Raw genomic sequence first — 15761 nt, forward strand, 5'->3', positions numbered from 1 at the left:
AGATACAACTGTTTAGATTTATCTAGTTACTTCTTACTGTTAGTTTGAAACAAAGATTCCCTTTGCATCTTTCTAGATCCTAAGTGGGGCTTCCCAGGTGGTGCTAGTGGTAAATGTGGGAGATATGAAATGCCAGTTTGATTCCTGGGTTAGGAAAATCCCCTGGAGAAGGTCATGGCAACCCACTCCAGTGTTCTTGCCTGGAGAATCCCATGGACAGAGGAGCCTGGTGGGCTACAGTCTGTGAAGTCACAAAGAGTTGGACACAACTGAAGCTACTTAGCACGCACACACACATATCCTAAGTTACATGAGACCCTGCAGCTAGGCAGTTGTTGTTCATTTCTCAGAAACATTTGTAGTCAAGTACTGGCTGGGCTGTAGTCATCTTGAGGCTTGACCTGGGTAGAAGTTCAGGGTGGTGCACACACAAAGCTATCTGGTGTGGTTGTTGGCTGCGGTCACCAGAGGGGCAACGGCTTGCGTTTCTCACAGCATGGTGGCTCAGCTCCAAGATGCAGCGTCTATAGGGCGAGCATCCCCCAAAACCCAGGTGGAAGCTGCCAGGAATCACCAGCCTGCCTCGGATGCATCAGCATTTCTGCCATTCCAGGGCCAGCCCCGTTCACTGTGTGAGAGGCCCTCACAAGGGCATGAGCACTATGGTTCACGGGGGGCTCATCTTGGAGACGGGCTATACCACAATTAATAATGGGCCCCACATCATTTTAATTCCTGCCCTTTACTTTGCTCTTTAGCAATAATTCTCATCTGAGGGGAATGCTGGTACAGTGGGTTATTATACTTTTATGAGACTCAGGTTCCACAATTATAAATTGGGAATAAGACTCCCCTGGTTATCTTTAGGAGGGAAAGTCATCATTTAGGCACTCAGAAATGCTAGTTGTTATAATTGACTCAGATGTCTTGAATGCTAAGTACAGGTCTGTACAAGGCTCTCTACACATGTTATTTCATTTAATGTCCCAAAAAACCCTGTGAGGGATGTACTAGGCTTATCCTCACTTTACAGATGAGAAAGCTGAAGGTCAAAAAGTTTTAAAAGCTTATCTAATGTCACACAGTTAAGAAGTAGAAGATCCATGCTTTTAATTATGGCATAGATTGTCTTTATAATTATTATCTCCCTCAAAAAATTGGAAACGTCTTGAGATAAATGGTTTTATATTAGTAATTTTTTGTATTCATCCTAGTCCCCAGCTCAGAGATAGGCACAGAGTAGATTCTAAAACAATGAGATTTGTTAAATAGATAAGGGCGACTAATTGACATCGAGCATGGGAATATAGAAATTCTCATCCAGCACAGTGACTTGCTGCAGGGCTCTCTGGGGAGAAGTTTTTAAAGATTTTTTTATTTAAAAAATTTTAAAATTTTGGTTGCACTGCATGGATTGCGGTACATTAGTTCTCTGGTTAGGGTTCAAACCCATGTCCTCTGCCATGGAAGTGCAGAGTCCTAACCACTGGACTCCCAACTCAGAGAATGGGGAGAACTTTTTAACCTCCTTTTTACCCTTTCCAGGAAATTCTTAAGGTCACAGAGAATGCCGCCTGATGGCTCCAGAGGAGAAGGGTTAAGATTGATTGTATTTACCTATTTTTACTGTGGTGAAATCATATTAGTTTCAGCCTGATACCAAAACCCGAATAGTCTCTACACTGACATTTGTTTCCGAGACTCTTTACAGACTTTTAAATATCACCTAGATCTCTGTAACCACACTGTCTGTCCACATAGGACACATTCAGATTTATTAATACTCTAAAAACCTTGTGGTCTGATGCAAATCTCATCCTGTAATGCTTCCCTAATTCTCTGAATCCCAGCCAATTCTCCAAAGCTACTAATCAAAAAGACATTGATAAAGGCTTTTGTGAGGTTAGGGAGAGAGGTACAAGAGAAAATAGTGGCAGGTCACTCTGTCCACACACTCCCCTTTGAAATTCTGTTTCTATGAACTGCCATAATTAGCTGCTTTTTAAAGAATTTTTATTAGTCATCTGGAAATGAAAAGAGTCATGATTTCTGCAGGATTATAAATAGCGATGGAGTGGCTGACCTCGACCAGAAATCAGGGCTTCTGCGGCCAGTGTTAGGTGTCAGGAGGAATTAGCTGGAGAAAGATACACAGCTCTGCAGAAAGCACGAAGTTTCTGAAAACTCTGCCCAGAAAGGACTTGGAAGGGCCAGAGACATGGAAACCCTGAAACAGATCACGGCCTCTGTATTCTCTCACCCAGTGTTACTGCAGGATGCTGTCAGAGGCACCCAGTTGGATGCCCACATTCAAATCACCCCTGCCCACTCCCAGCCGTCCCTTGAATCCCTTGATTGCAAATCTATGTGGAATGAGGGGGTAACAGAAATATTGGTGTTACTATTATCTCTTTTGTAGTACCAGTTCTGATGACAGCTTTAGATAAAATCATCTGGGAAACTGAGGTTTAAGGAAGGGTTATGGATTCTTAGAACTAAAAGGTATGTGAGAACACAGATTCTCAAAGTGTGGTCCGTGGACCCATGTGGGTTCTGATACCCTTGTAGGAAGTACATGATGTCAAACCTGTTTTAACGATAAAACTAAGATCTTACTTGCCCTCTGCCATATTTATTTATTTTTTTTTTCACAGTGTCAACATTTGCACCGATGAGGCAGAAGCATCATAGATGAAACTGCTGGCACTTTTGTGCAAATCCAGGTAGTGAACCCAACTGCATTGGTAGTTGGGTTATTCTTTATCATCATGTACTCACCATACAAACAATGCCTCTTTCACATAAGACTGTCCTTAATGAAGCCATGAAAAGTATTAATTTAAGTTAGATTTGGCTTTTGCGTACACCTCTTTTTCAATGTTCTGTGCGGTAACATGGAAAGATCAGTGCACAGAAAACACTTCCGTTGTGTCCTAAAGCGAGGGTTGTGTAGTTGTCTAGGGAGAAAGCAGTTGTGCTGCTGTCTGAATTATAAGCTGAATTAGCCAGTGTTTTTTTTTTACCCCTAAGAAATTCCATTTCTGCTTTAAAAAAAAGTGACTCTTAATCTATGGTTATTTAGACTTGGATATTTGGCAAACAGCTTCTCAAAAATGAATGAAGCGAATCTGTCACTTCAAGGCAGCTTACTGGCAGAATTTGCTGCAGTCATAAAATACACATTTTCAAGTGAAAATTAGAATTTTGAAGCTCTTGTATCTGGTCCTGTGACCCTGGGACAGCCTCCCAATAGTTACGCACTTTTTATATGAGATTCATGGTGATATTAGCAAATATGATCCTTTTTTTTTGTTATTGTATAGTGAGCTATGTTAACCTTGGGTTCTCTTTGGAGGCTTTATTTAGCTTCCTATACCCTCTTATTTGATGAAATGCACATCAGCTTGGGCAGACTCCGGGAGATGGTGAGGGACAGGGAGGCCTGGCGTGCTGCAGTCCATGGTGTCACAAAGATTCGGCTACGACTGGGCGACTGAAGAGCAACAACCACCACCCTCTCATTTTACAACGAGAGCACGGAGTCCTCTGAGTGATAAGGAGATTTGCAGAGATCAGGGGGCTGATCTGCTGTCAGGAAAGTGAGTCTATCTCTACTCTTACCAACCCACGGTTTGGAAACTCTGCTTGAGACCTCTGGCCTCACAGGCAGGACCATTTCTCCTCACCCTTGTACCTCACTCACATAGCTGCCACTACACACACATCCAAGACACTGATGACGTCGCATTACACCGATCCGTCGACTACTGTATGCGTGACGCCAGCTTGGACTGCGCAACACAGTGTCTCTCCTTTCTCAGTGATCAGAGACTGGCAGGAATACTCTATTCAACAGTTCTGAGGGCATCAAAGCCACATAATGTCAAGAGTGAATTAATCATCGTTTAGTTCATGTCCAAGTATATAAGACCACACAATGCACGGCTTGGGCCTATAGCATCCCCACTGCTATGTATAATGTACACCAAAATTTGATGTTCTTTCTCAAGAGTTCTTTTGTCCCATCTACATATCTCTAGTCACTATAGTGTATTCCATCCCATCCCTCCATCCCACAAACTCACCCCCAGGCTGTATATATATCGTGGTTCCAGGGACACAGTAACCATGAAGGCTCTGCCTGTTAGAATCTGTGAGGATGGACCATGAGAGGGTTCCTGGAAAAACAGCAAAGAGAGTTTTGCAGCTGACCATCAAATGCTGTCAAGATTTTAGACTCTAAAAATAAGAAGCAAGCAACCACTCTCTTTCCTAAATCCATTTCTCCAGGAGGTGGCTTTTGTAGTGCGCTAAATGGTAGCCTCCAAAAAGATGTGTCTGTGTCCTGATCCCCAGAACCTGTGAATATTACCTCATATGGCAAAATAAAGGAGAAGGAAATGGCAATCCACTCCAGTATTCTTGCCCGGAGAATCCCAGGGACAGAGGAGTCTAGTGGGCTGCCGTCTATGGGGTTGCACAGAGTCGGACACAACAGAAGCAACTTAGCAGCAGCAGCAGCGTGGCAAAATAATGATATTGTTGTTGTTCAGGTGCTAAGTCATGTCTGACTCTTTGTGACCCCATGGGCTGCAGCACCCCAGGCTTCTCTGTCCTTCACTGTCTCCCAAAGTTTGCTCAAGCTCATGTCCATGCAGGGGGCCTGGATTTGATCCCTGGTCAGGGAACTAAATCTCACATGCTGCAACTAAGAATTTGCATGCCACAACTAAAGATCCCACATGCCACAGTGAAGACCCAGCACAGCCAAATAAATAAATATTAAAAGAAAAATTTCTGCCGGGGAAATGTTACAAATTTGATTATGTGCTTGTAGGAGTGTAGGTGTTGGCATCTGAGTTTATAGGCATTTTTTTCTGAACCAACATGGCCCTTATGCCCAAGGAAGAAAACATTAGTCCATCTTGGCAGAAAAGTGTCCAAGTTCTATGTAAAGCTTTGCACCTTGCCACAGAGGTGATGGCTGACAATGAATCAGCACAATGCCTTAGTTTGAGCTCTACAGTTTTATCCTAATATTAATCAGGCAAACGTGTCCTGAGGACAAAGTGGCAGGTGTCTGGACAAGGAAGGGTATAACAACCAAGGATTCACTTTGCTGCTTGGTCTTTTGTTTTGGCCAATGTTCCAGAATGCCTTAGGAAACTGTCGGAATCAAGACTAGCATCAGCACGATGGCAGAGCCTATGCAGTGAACCCCCGGGACCGCATTCATGGTGACTGCACTCATTATTGTGAAGGATTCGAACACTAACAAGCAGGTAGATGGCAGTCGAATCTGGGTACCAATCACATTTCATCTTTCTGTGTTTGAATCTAGGCCCAGGCAGGAATATGATCACAGCTCTAGCAATAGTAAGAGCTTCAAACATGTGGGTGATCCCAAGAGGTTAGAATTAACATTTAAAACTGAGGCAGGAAAAAAAAAGGCTTAGCTGATGATGCTAATAATGGACAGTATGACAAATGCTGATTTTTCTATCTTATGATGTTTTAAAAAAGGCTTCTTACATCAAAGTTCATCAGCATGGTATTCATTGCAAAGGACGTTTTTGGAATACTGATGTACACTGGCTAACCCGCATATATTGTACACCGGCTGGGAGCTAGGTCTGGGGAGGGGAACAGACCAGAGAGATGAGAAAGTTGTAGTAAGTGCCCTGAAAAATGTCAGTCATTCAACTGATGGACCATTGGGTAAGACAGGCCTGGAGAAGTGGATATAATATAGGGGTTGTTGTGGTCAGACATTGACTCATTGGAGTAAACAAAGGGCTCTGGAAACAGAGAAGGAATCCAGCTGTGTATATGATACATAGCACAGTGTAAGGAACATTACCTTTGGGGCCAAATAGATGATGTTAGGAATCCTACATCTACCACCCACTGATGTCGTCACCTTGGGCAAGTCAGCCTGACCTCCCTAAGCCTCAGTTTGCCCATCCCTGAAATGGAGTATTATATTTATCAGCAGAGCCTTAGTGAGAAATGGATGAGATAAAACATATACAGTGTCTAATGATGTAGCACATAGTTGGTGCTCAAAAAATGATAGAAAATGTTAATATAGATTTAAAAAAAACATTTATTTATTTGGCTGCATCAGGCTTAGCTTCCCCTTGGCATATGGGATCTTAGTTCCCTGATCAGGAAATTGAACTCTCATCCCCTGCGCTGGAAGATGGATTCTTAACCATTGTACCACCAGGGGAGTCTCTAATATAAATTCTTAAGTAGGGTTATTGCTCTACTATAACTTTTTTTCTCTTTCTAATAAAAAGTCACTATGTCCTGGGCTATCTTAGAACTTCTCCAAAAAGAAGTTCTGATGTGAGTATTTGTGCCTCAATAAACTGGATGGACAACTCTATACCACGCAATGCGGTGGATGATGACTCATGAGCTGAGATACTGGACCTGGGAAAGGACCTTAAGTTTCTGAATAAACAGTGGATGGAAGGAAAACAGATTGGGTCTCTGGGCTGGAGAATTAGGGGAGAGGCTCTTATGTAGAGGCTGCAGGCAACCTCAGAGACCATCTCATTGTGCCTCCTTGTAGTACAGTAAAGGATCCTGAAACCCAAAGAGAATGAGAAACGATTTTGAGACGCAAAGGCAGAGCTGATGCTGCAACCCGGTCCGTGGATTCTGTTGTTTTTCCCTTTCCTGTTGCCCATTTCCTGGAGTCCCTGAAAGCAGATGGCAGTGATGATTCAGAATCATTGAGCTTAGAAAATCAGAATAGATTTAACTTCTGAGCTCAGCTTCTCTGCTTAGCTATAAGAAACCACTACTTACATTCCACTGGGGAACAATTCTGTAGCCATAACAGTGCACTTGTTCGGACCCATGGCAACAGTCCCTGGTTCAATGTGTTTGCTGGAGCGTCTTGAATGGGTTCTAATTGGCTGGTTAGTTGAGTGACTGAGCTCTGTCTCTGAACTCTGACTGAACAAAATGATGTTCAAATGTCAGAAATGTCATGGTATAATTTGGAGAAAGAAATAAAAAATCATAGATGTAGACAAATGTTGGAATACAATTATCACACAAAAACTGCCTATCTAAACCTATTGTTTGAGAGAACCCAAAAGAGATGCCCTTCACCAAGCCTTGGGTAATATGCTGGAGAAGAGAGAACCAGCATCTTTGAAAAGTGCTTGAGTTGCTATTCGTGAAGACCAGGGCTGACGATCGAAGGCGCTGCAGTTGGTGAGCCTTCTTGATTTCACTGAGACGTTGTGGGATGGTGGTCACAGCTGTATTCAGTCACTGGAGGCATTGGCTGTGCACGGAGTGAGCCTTGCAGAGATGCTGGCCCCAGTGGTCTGAACATGAATCAGCATGGTATCTAATCTCACAATGCTTCAGTTTCTTTTTTTGTAAAATAAAGGCACATCTCTCTAATTTGTTGAAAAATGATATGTACAATGTATTTACCTAGCGCCTGGCTCATAACAACTTCTAGATAAATGATAGCTGTTATTTGTAATTATGGGATTCTCAGTTCAGTCGTGTCTGATTCTTTATGATCCCATGGACTGCAGCACGCCAGGCTTCCCTGTCCATTACCAACTCCTGGAGTTTACTCAAACTCACGTCCATTGAGTCGGTGATACCATCCAACCATCTCATCCTCTGTCATCCCCTTCTCCTCCCGCCTTCAATCTTTCCCAGGGTCAGGGTCTTTTCAAATGAGTCAGTTCTTCGCATCAGGTGGCCAAAGTATTGGAGTTTCAGCTTTAGCATCAGTCCTTCTAATGAATATTCAGGACTGATTAGCTTTAGGATGGACTGGTTGGATCTCCTTGCTATGGGATTCTAGTGGCTGAATATTAAGGAAATATGTTTGTTGTTGTTTTAGTTGCTAAGTTGTGTCCGACTCTTTGTGACCCCATGGCACTGTAGCCCCGCCAGGCTCCTCTGTCCATGGGATTTTCCAGGCAAGAATACTGGAGTGGGTTGCCATTTCCTTCTCCAGGGGCTCCTCCCCTGGAGGGAGGAGGGATCAAGCCTGTGTCTCCTGCTTGGCAGATAGACTCTTTACCACTGAGCTATTACAAGTAACATTAAGGAAATAAAGGGAAACTCATTCTCCCTTTCCCTTCAAGACCCTCCCATCCCCTCTCTCTACTTGTCTTCTGAGAGGGGGAACCTAAATACCCCTTTAAAGATTATCTAGGATAACCTCCTGATTTTAAAGTCAGCTGACATCCAACAGTCAAAATTCCCCTTTTCCCGGAAGCCTATGGAATCCATAGTCAGAGATCCTGGGATTAGGCATGGACATTGGAGGGGGAGGCACAATTGTATCACCCCCACCAATTAGGTGTATTACTTGGGGCAAGTTACTTATCTTGCCTAAAGTCTCCTTTCCTCTTGTGTACAGTAGGAATAAGTATCCACATGTTGCTGAGGTGCTCTAAGAATTAAATGAAACAACTACACATCGAGTACTTAGAACCATACTTTCTTCCTTCTTCTCCAGGTCGCTCAGTCATGTCCGACTCTTTGCTGCCCCATGGACTATAGAGTCCATAGAACTGTCCAGGCCAGAGTACTGGAGTGGGTAGCCTTTCCCTTCTCCAGGGGATCTTCCCAACCCAGGGATAGAACCCAGGTCTCCCGCAACGCAGGCAGATTGTTTCCCAGCTGAGCCACAAGGGAAGCCCATGCCTCTGCACATAGTAAATATTCAGTCTTTGTTGTGTACTCTTTCCTTCCTCTAATTTCAACAAGTACCCAGCGTAGAATTCCAAGGCCTATATCCTGAACCTTAATGTCCTTAACTGATGCTGACAGTGATGTCCCGGGACTTCGAGGCCTCTGCTCAGAGTCTGCCTTGTGCAGAGTCACGTGTTCCTCTCCGGCACTCTGGGCTACCCCCACATACCATCCTCGAGGTTTTTGGCACTCGGCAGTGATTGTTCTGGGAGTCCCCTGGGGGGACAAATGAATCACTGAGTGTGGGCCTGGCAAATGGTTTATTCTTCTAAGAACAGCGACAGATATCCAAGAGGAAAGAGCACTGAGAGTCCAGAGACCTGCTCTGAACACAAATGAAAGTAAAAGTGATATTTACTATTCTAGGTGCCCTCACACTTCTGATGTCACTTAAGCCTCATAGTTGGGGGAATGGGTGAGGGGAGCCCCCAGCATGAGGCTACTGGGGAAACTGAGGGGTGGAGATTAATGACTTGGCTCCTGTGACACTCCATCCCAGAGCCTGAATCCCAACTTCTCTCTGCGCCCTTGCCTTGGTCTCCTTTCCACCAACAGAATGCAGGAAGGGGAGTGAGTGGCCTCATTTGAGTCTCATCTCCTTCTCTGGTTTGCTTTCTCCTCGGCTCCTACATCCAACAAGGAGGCTCAGCACAGAGCACTTCCTGACCACACACCTGGGCAAGGTCCATTCAGCAGGGCTCTGATGCCTTCCAGTTCAGTTCAGTTCAGTCGCTCAGTCATGTCTGACTCTTTGTGACCCCATGAATCGCAGCACGCCAGGCCTCCCTGTCCATCACCAACTCCCGGAGTTCACTCAGACTCACGTCCATCGAGTCCGTGATGCCATCCAGCCATCTCATCCTCTGTCGTCCCCTTCTCCTCCTGCCCCCAATCCCTCCCAGCATCAGAGTCTTTTCCAATGAGTCAACTCTTCGCATGAGGTGGCCAAAGTACTGGAGTTTGAGCTTTAGCATCATTCCTTCCAAAGAAATCCCAGGGCTGATCTCCTTCAGAATGGACTGGTTGGATCTCCTTGCAGTCCAAGGGACTCTCAAGAGTCTTCTCCAACACCACAGTTCAAAAGCATCAATTCTTCGGCACTCAGCCTTCTTCACAGTCCAACTCTCACATCCATACATGACCACTGGAAAAACCATAGCCTTGACTAGACGAACCTTAGTCAGCAAAGTAATGTCTCTGCTTTTGAATATGCTATCTAGGTTGGTCATAACTTTTCTTCCAAGGAATAAGCGTCTTTTAATTTCATGGCTGCAGTCACCATCTGCAGTGATTTTGGAGCCCCCCAAAATTAAGTCTGACACTGTTTCCACTGTTTCTCCATCTATTTCCCATGAAGTGATGGGACTGGATGGCATGATCTTCATTTTCTGAATGTTGAGCTTTAAGGCAACTTTTTCACTCTCCACTTTCACTTTCATCAAGAGGCTTTTTAGTTCCTCTTCACTTTCTGCCATAAGGGTGGTGTCAACTGCATATCTGAGGTTATTGATATTTCTCCCGGCAATCTTGATTCCAGCTTGATGCCTGCCAACTACTCCATTAAAGAACTTTCTGCCTTATTACACTCGGTCTTACACTGTTGGCTGTCCTGTGTTTGATGCTGTTTCCTCCTAATTCCATGCGTGTAACTGAATTCGTGAAAAGAGGAAAGAGGAGCAGGCAATTGTCTATTCAGTGATTCTCACCTGAGGCAGAATCCTCTTCTGCGCCCAGGTAATATGTGAACATTGTGTGGGCCATTCTGGTGTATTACGGTGGCCTGGCTCTGTGGGTGGGGAGGCTAATCATTGTGCAATGTGTGGGGAACTCACTCACTGCATGAAAACGGAGAACTGACTCACCCCAAATGCCAATCATGCCCCCCACAGAGAAACTCAGCTCTGAATGGATAATCAGCTCTTGTGAGATTATGACTCTATCCAACGATCCTTGTGATTTATCTTTATCTCTCCCTTGGATGAAAGGTAAAGAGGAGCTTTTTTTTTCATGAAATGATCAATTCCACAGCTCATTAGTAGGTAGCATGGTGTAGTAGACAGAGCCAGGGCTGGGGGTTCAGGGGGAAACCGTGATCAACAGCACAGGTTTTGAAGCTGCCCACTTTGACACTGTGGCTGCAGCATTCACTAGCTCTGTGATCTTGGCAGGCCAGTTAGTCTCTTTGTACTCAGGTTTTACTGTTTGTAAAGTAAGTAACAACAAGCTGCCTGGTTTTACTGTGCCTGGCACATTGTGAGAGCCTACCAAATGTTGTAAAAGTGAAGTCGCTCAGTCGTGTCCGACTTTTTGCAACCCTATGGACTGTAGCCCACCAGGCTCCTCTGTCCAAGGCATTTTCCATTCAAGAATACTGGAGTGGCTTGCCATTTCCTTCTCCAGGGTATCTTCCTGACCCAGGGATCAAACCTAGGTCTCCCTAATTGCAGGCAGACGCTCTGAGCCACTAGGGAAGCCATCTGCCAAATGTTAGATACTGTTATTAGAATCACTACCATCTTTCAGACCTTGGGCGTGACACTTCTTGGCTCTGTGTGTCTGTTTCTTCAAAAGCAAGTGGGGATAATACTGACTTCAAAGTGTTTATTTATTTTATTTATTTTTTACAGGGATATGATTTTATTTATTTATTTACGATTTCCAAATTTTTTTTCAGTTTTATTTATTTATTTATTTTTTATTTTACTTTACAATTCTGTATTGGTTTTGCCATACATTGACATGAATCCACCACGGGTGTACATGCGTTCCCAAACATGAACCCCCCTCCGACCCCCCCACAACATCTCTCTGGGTCTTCCCCGTGTACCAGCCCCAAGCGTGCCGTATCCTGCATCGGACATAGACTGGCAATTCGATTCTTACATGATATTATACATGTTTCAACGCGTAACATCAAACGGGAAAACGTGTGTAAAGAGCCAAGTATGATGCATGTGGTGCTCATGAAAACCTCATGAAGGTACTATTCCCATTTTACAGGTGAGGAAACTGAGGCACAAAGAAGGTATAACTTGGCTAAAGACACAACCACTCATAAGTAGGAGAGCTGATATTTGTGCCAAGTTTGCCTGGCTCTACAGCCAGCATTTCCAGCCATTCCAACCATTAGCTGCTTTTCATTAGGAAGTAACTAGAAAAATGCTCAGCCATCTGTGAGCCTCACTGGCTGGCAGAGAGACAGTTTTGACCTTCGGCTGTGCTTTCCACTGGCAGTGGCAGAACTCTCAGGCTCCTGTCCCAGAGAGACTGCCCTGTATGTGGGGTGGCTGGAAATCAGGAAACCTGGAATGGTCCTTTCTCTGTTGTTGCCCTGGCAACCACAGGAGGTAGTGCAATAGCTCAGGGCTTCGGTTTCCCTCAGGGGAAGGAGAGAAGAATCCAGAGATGTTACAATGACAGTAGAAGGCTGATGAAGGGACATGCCTCTGTATACCACTGTCTCTGTTAGCGCGAGCATCCCTCTGGGATGGTGTCATAACGGGATCTACAACAGAGCCAGTCCGGGGCAAAGCCCCTGGTTTCCCCTTGGACTATGGACAAACAGGAGTGAGTTTCTACAATAATAATGAAAGTGAAAGTGAAGTTGCTCAGTCATGTCCAACTCTCCATAGACTGTAGCCTACCCAGGCTTCTCTGTCTGTGGGATTTTCCAGGCAAAATACTGGAGTGGGTTGCCATTGCCTTCTCCAGATCTTCCTGGCCCAGGGATTGAACCTGGGTCTCCCACATTGTAGACAGACGCTTTACTGTCTGCGCCAACAGGGAAGTCACACACAATAACAATAACAGTGAGAATCAGTGTAATTCAGGGCACCCTCTTGAGGACCAGGCAGCAGAGGATGAGTGTATGAAAAGGCTCCGGAGAGAGCTACCATCCATTAAACATCTGCCATGCGCCACAGTGTGCGGTCCTGGTCTCAGTCAAACCATGATGACCCACCATGTTGGGAAGTCATGAGGGACAGTGGTTATTGGATTAAGGCCACTTATGACCAAGTCTTAGAGCCAGATAGATGTGGGGCCAGGTCCCAGCTCTAATACTTCCAAAGAGCTGAATACCTTCCAACACGAAGCCTAATCTCATGGTGCCTCAGCATCTTCTTTTGTCAGATAAAGCCACATTCCCTCCACAATTGCTGGGAGCTGATACGTGTAAAGTGCTCACCACTTTAGTGTAATTACAGGATTCTAGAAGCAGAACATTAAGGAGTGAAGAGAGGCTTATTTTTCATTTTCCTTCAGTCCATGCCATCCCCCGTCCTAAGTGCCAGTTTTATGTATCACTTCAAGCCCAGGACTGTGCCCCAGGTCACAGGGACTTGCCCTTAGAATACTGGTGATGACGAAGTCCTGAGGCCAGACCCTTTTGCTCCTGTGGCAGAGTCTCTAGCCCAGATGGGAGGTTTCCATGACAAAGTGGATTTGGGCAGAAGGCAAACAAGGAGGAACTCCCCCCGCCCCCGAGGGTCAGCTTGTCCAGCCGCAGACTGCAGACGTGGTTCTCAGAACCACCTTGAAGCCTGGCTAGGACACATGGCTGGGCCCCACCCCAGCCCTTCTGTTTCAGGAGATCTGGGGAGGGGTCAGAAAATTTGCATTTCTAACAAGTTCCGGTGCTTTTGCTCTTCTCACTAATAACTTGGAAGGATAGTAAATGCACATTCCTGAAGTGGTGTGGTGGCCAAAAGATACTGATGCTACAAGTTGAGGACCACAGTTGGAGCATCGCTGAGCTAAAGAAACAGGGCAGACAGACCTGGACGTTTCCAGTGAATTTCTCTTTCATGGAGAGTTTTCGCTGATTTGTTTGTCTTCTCTGAGTCACCTAATGAATCTTCATGGGCTCTGCTACTAAATACCACTGTTGAGCAGCCTGAATTGAGAGTGGGGTAGGAAATAACCTTTGAAACACAGCCCTGTCTGGAGTCAGGCAGGGCAGGGGACCTGAGGTCCCTCAGGATGTGGGTTCCTTGTTTACACACCTTTAGGGCTGTTCCCAGAGAAGGCAATGGCACCCCACTCCATTACTCTTGCCTGGAAAATCCCATGGATGGAGGAGCCTGGTAGGCTGCTCCATGGGGTCGCTAAGGGTCAGACACGACTGAGCGACTTCACTTTCACTTTTCACTTTCATGCATTGGAAAAGGAACTGGCAACCCACTCCAGTGTTCTTGCCTGGAGAATCCCAGGGATGGGGGAGCCTGGTGGGCTGCCGTCTATGGGGTCGCACGGAGCTGGACACGACTGAAGCGACTTAGCAGCAGCAGCAGGGCTGTTCCTGCCTGCAGCATGTCACCCTCCAGGAACCAGGCAGGGTTTTCTTCCCAGTTGGGCTGACTCTCCTCCTGGAGCAGAGACAGGGCCTCGGGCAATCACTGACAACCTGGGGTAACCAGACACTGGACTCAAACAGAGCCCTTGAAGGACCACACTTTTTTCCCATGGTGGCTGTTGGTAGGACAGGATGACTTGGGCCTGCTGTGTGAAAGAACACTGATGAGGTTTGGATGGAGGCAGCTTGGTGATTCTGCCAGGTCACTCAGTTCCCCTGGATCTGCTTATGTTCCCCGTGAATGGCATTTGATGGCACTTGTCAACTCAGTGTCAGATGTCAACCTTGCTCTGATTTTCCATTCCTCTGTCACCTCCTGTCCCAGGCTCAACCACTGACATAGCTTGGCACTTCTGGGTCTCTTCCATAAAGATAACTCTAAGCCCATGACCCCCCAACCCCATCACTCTGGCCTGTACATCAATCAGTGTATGAAGACTATGGTATTTTTCCATATACTTTGGCTGCCTTATTATAGACATTAAGCCATTTCAGCAATAGAGATTCATTTCACGAGAGAATTTTGTGACATTCCAGTAAATGTCAGGCACTGGGAAAGATTTCCATCGTGAGAAACGAGAGTTACGGCAGGCCCCTCTGAAGTCCTGGACACAGTCCTGCCATCAGCCAGAACGGTCAGGCTCTGCATCTGGCAGAATTCCATTCTGCAGAATCACAGATAAGCTGTTCCCATTTTTATTTCAGCGCTGCAGAGAAATGACAAAATCCAAGACCAGAGTTTGCGCGAACTAAATAGAGTTGAAAGAGATCTGAGAGTTCATAAGGTGTGCTGCTGCTGCTGCCGCTAAGTCGCTTCAGTCGTGTCCGACTCTGTGTGACCCCGTAGACGGCAGCCCATCAGGCTTCCCCGTCCCTGGGATTCTCCAGGCAAGAACACTGGAGTGGGCTGCCATTTCCTTCTCCATCATAAGGTCTAAGGGTGGCAAATTAATGGTATTTCATGTTGATCGTGACTGAAGGAGGGTCACTGAATGACACTCTGCATTCAGTTTGAGCCCAGGGGAAAATGGTGCCCTGGTCGATAGTCACTGCTGTCTGGGACAGAGGATGGGATGGTGCCCATTTGTGGATCACACATTGGCATCGCTGACCCAGCTCAGTTCTCTTCATTTACGGAACAGAAATCTAAGTTCCAATGAAATGGAAGGACCTCCCCCAGTTCACATAACTTGTCAGCGCTGGATTCAAGAAGAGGATCCAGGTTTTTAACATTAATTCTATGCTTTTCCATTCACAAGAAGAGGCTTTGGAGATAAGCCCGAGTTTTCAAATCTCTAACCCATTGTTTACCAGCTGTGTGACCTTGGGCAAGTCACTTAACATCTCTGGGCTTCTGTTTCCTCCTTTGCAAGTGGAATAATTAATTCTCCCGTTATTATTGGGAGAATTAAACGTGACAATGGTATGTGTAGCTCAGGGCCTCATGGGTAAATGTTTAATTTCTCTCCTTTTCCCAGCAGAAAATGATATGCATTATTAAGATAACCTGCTTGGTAGCAATTTGCACACCATGGCAATGATTTAATTGTATAATTGCACATCTGGTTTGTTCCCTTGTGAACTCAGGATTTGGGAGCAGATTTCTATCACAATTCCTCCAGATTTAAATTGCTCTGACTGTAAATACAGAAAGGATTTTTCT

Source organism: Oryx dammah, unplaced genomic scaffold (assembly GCF_014754425.2).
Source record: "Oryx dammah isolate SB20612 unplaced genomic scaffold, SCBI_Odam_1.1 HiC_scaffold_19, whole genome shotgun sequence".
In the NCBI taxonomy this organism is placed as follows: domain Eukaryota; kingdom Metazoa; phylum Chordata; class Mammalia; order Artiodactyla; family Bovidae; genus Oryx; species Oryx dammah.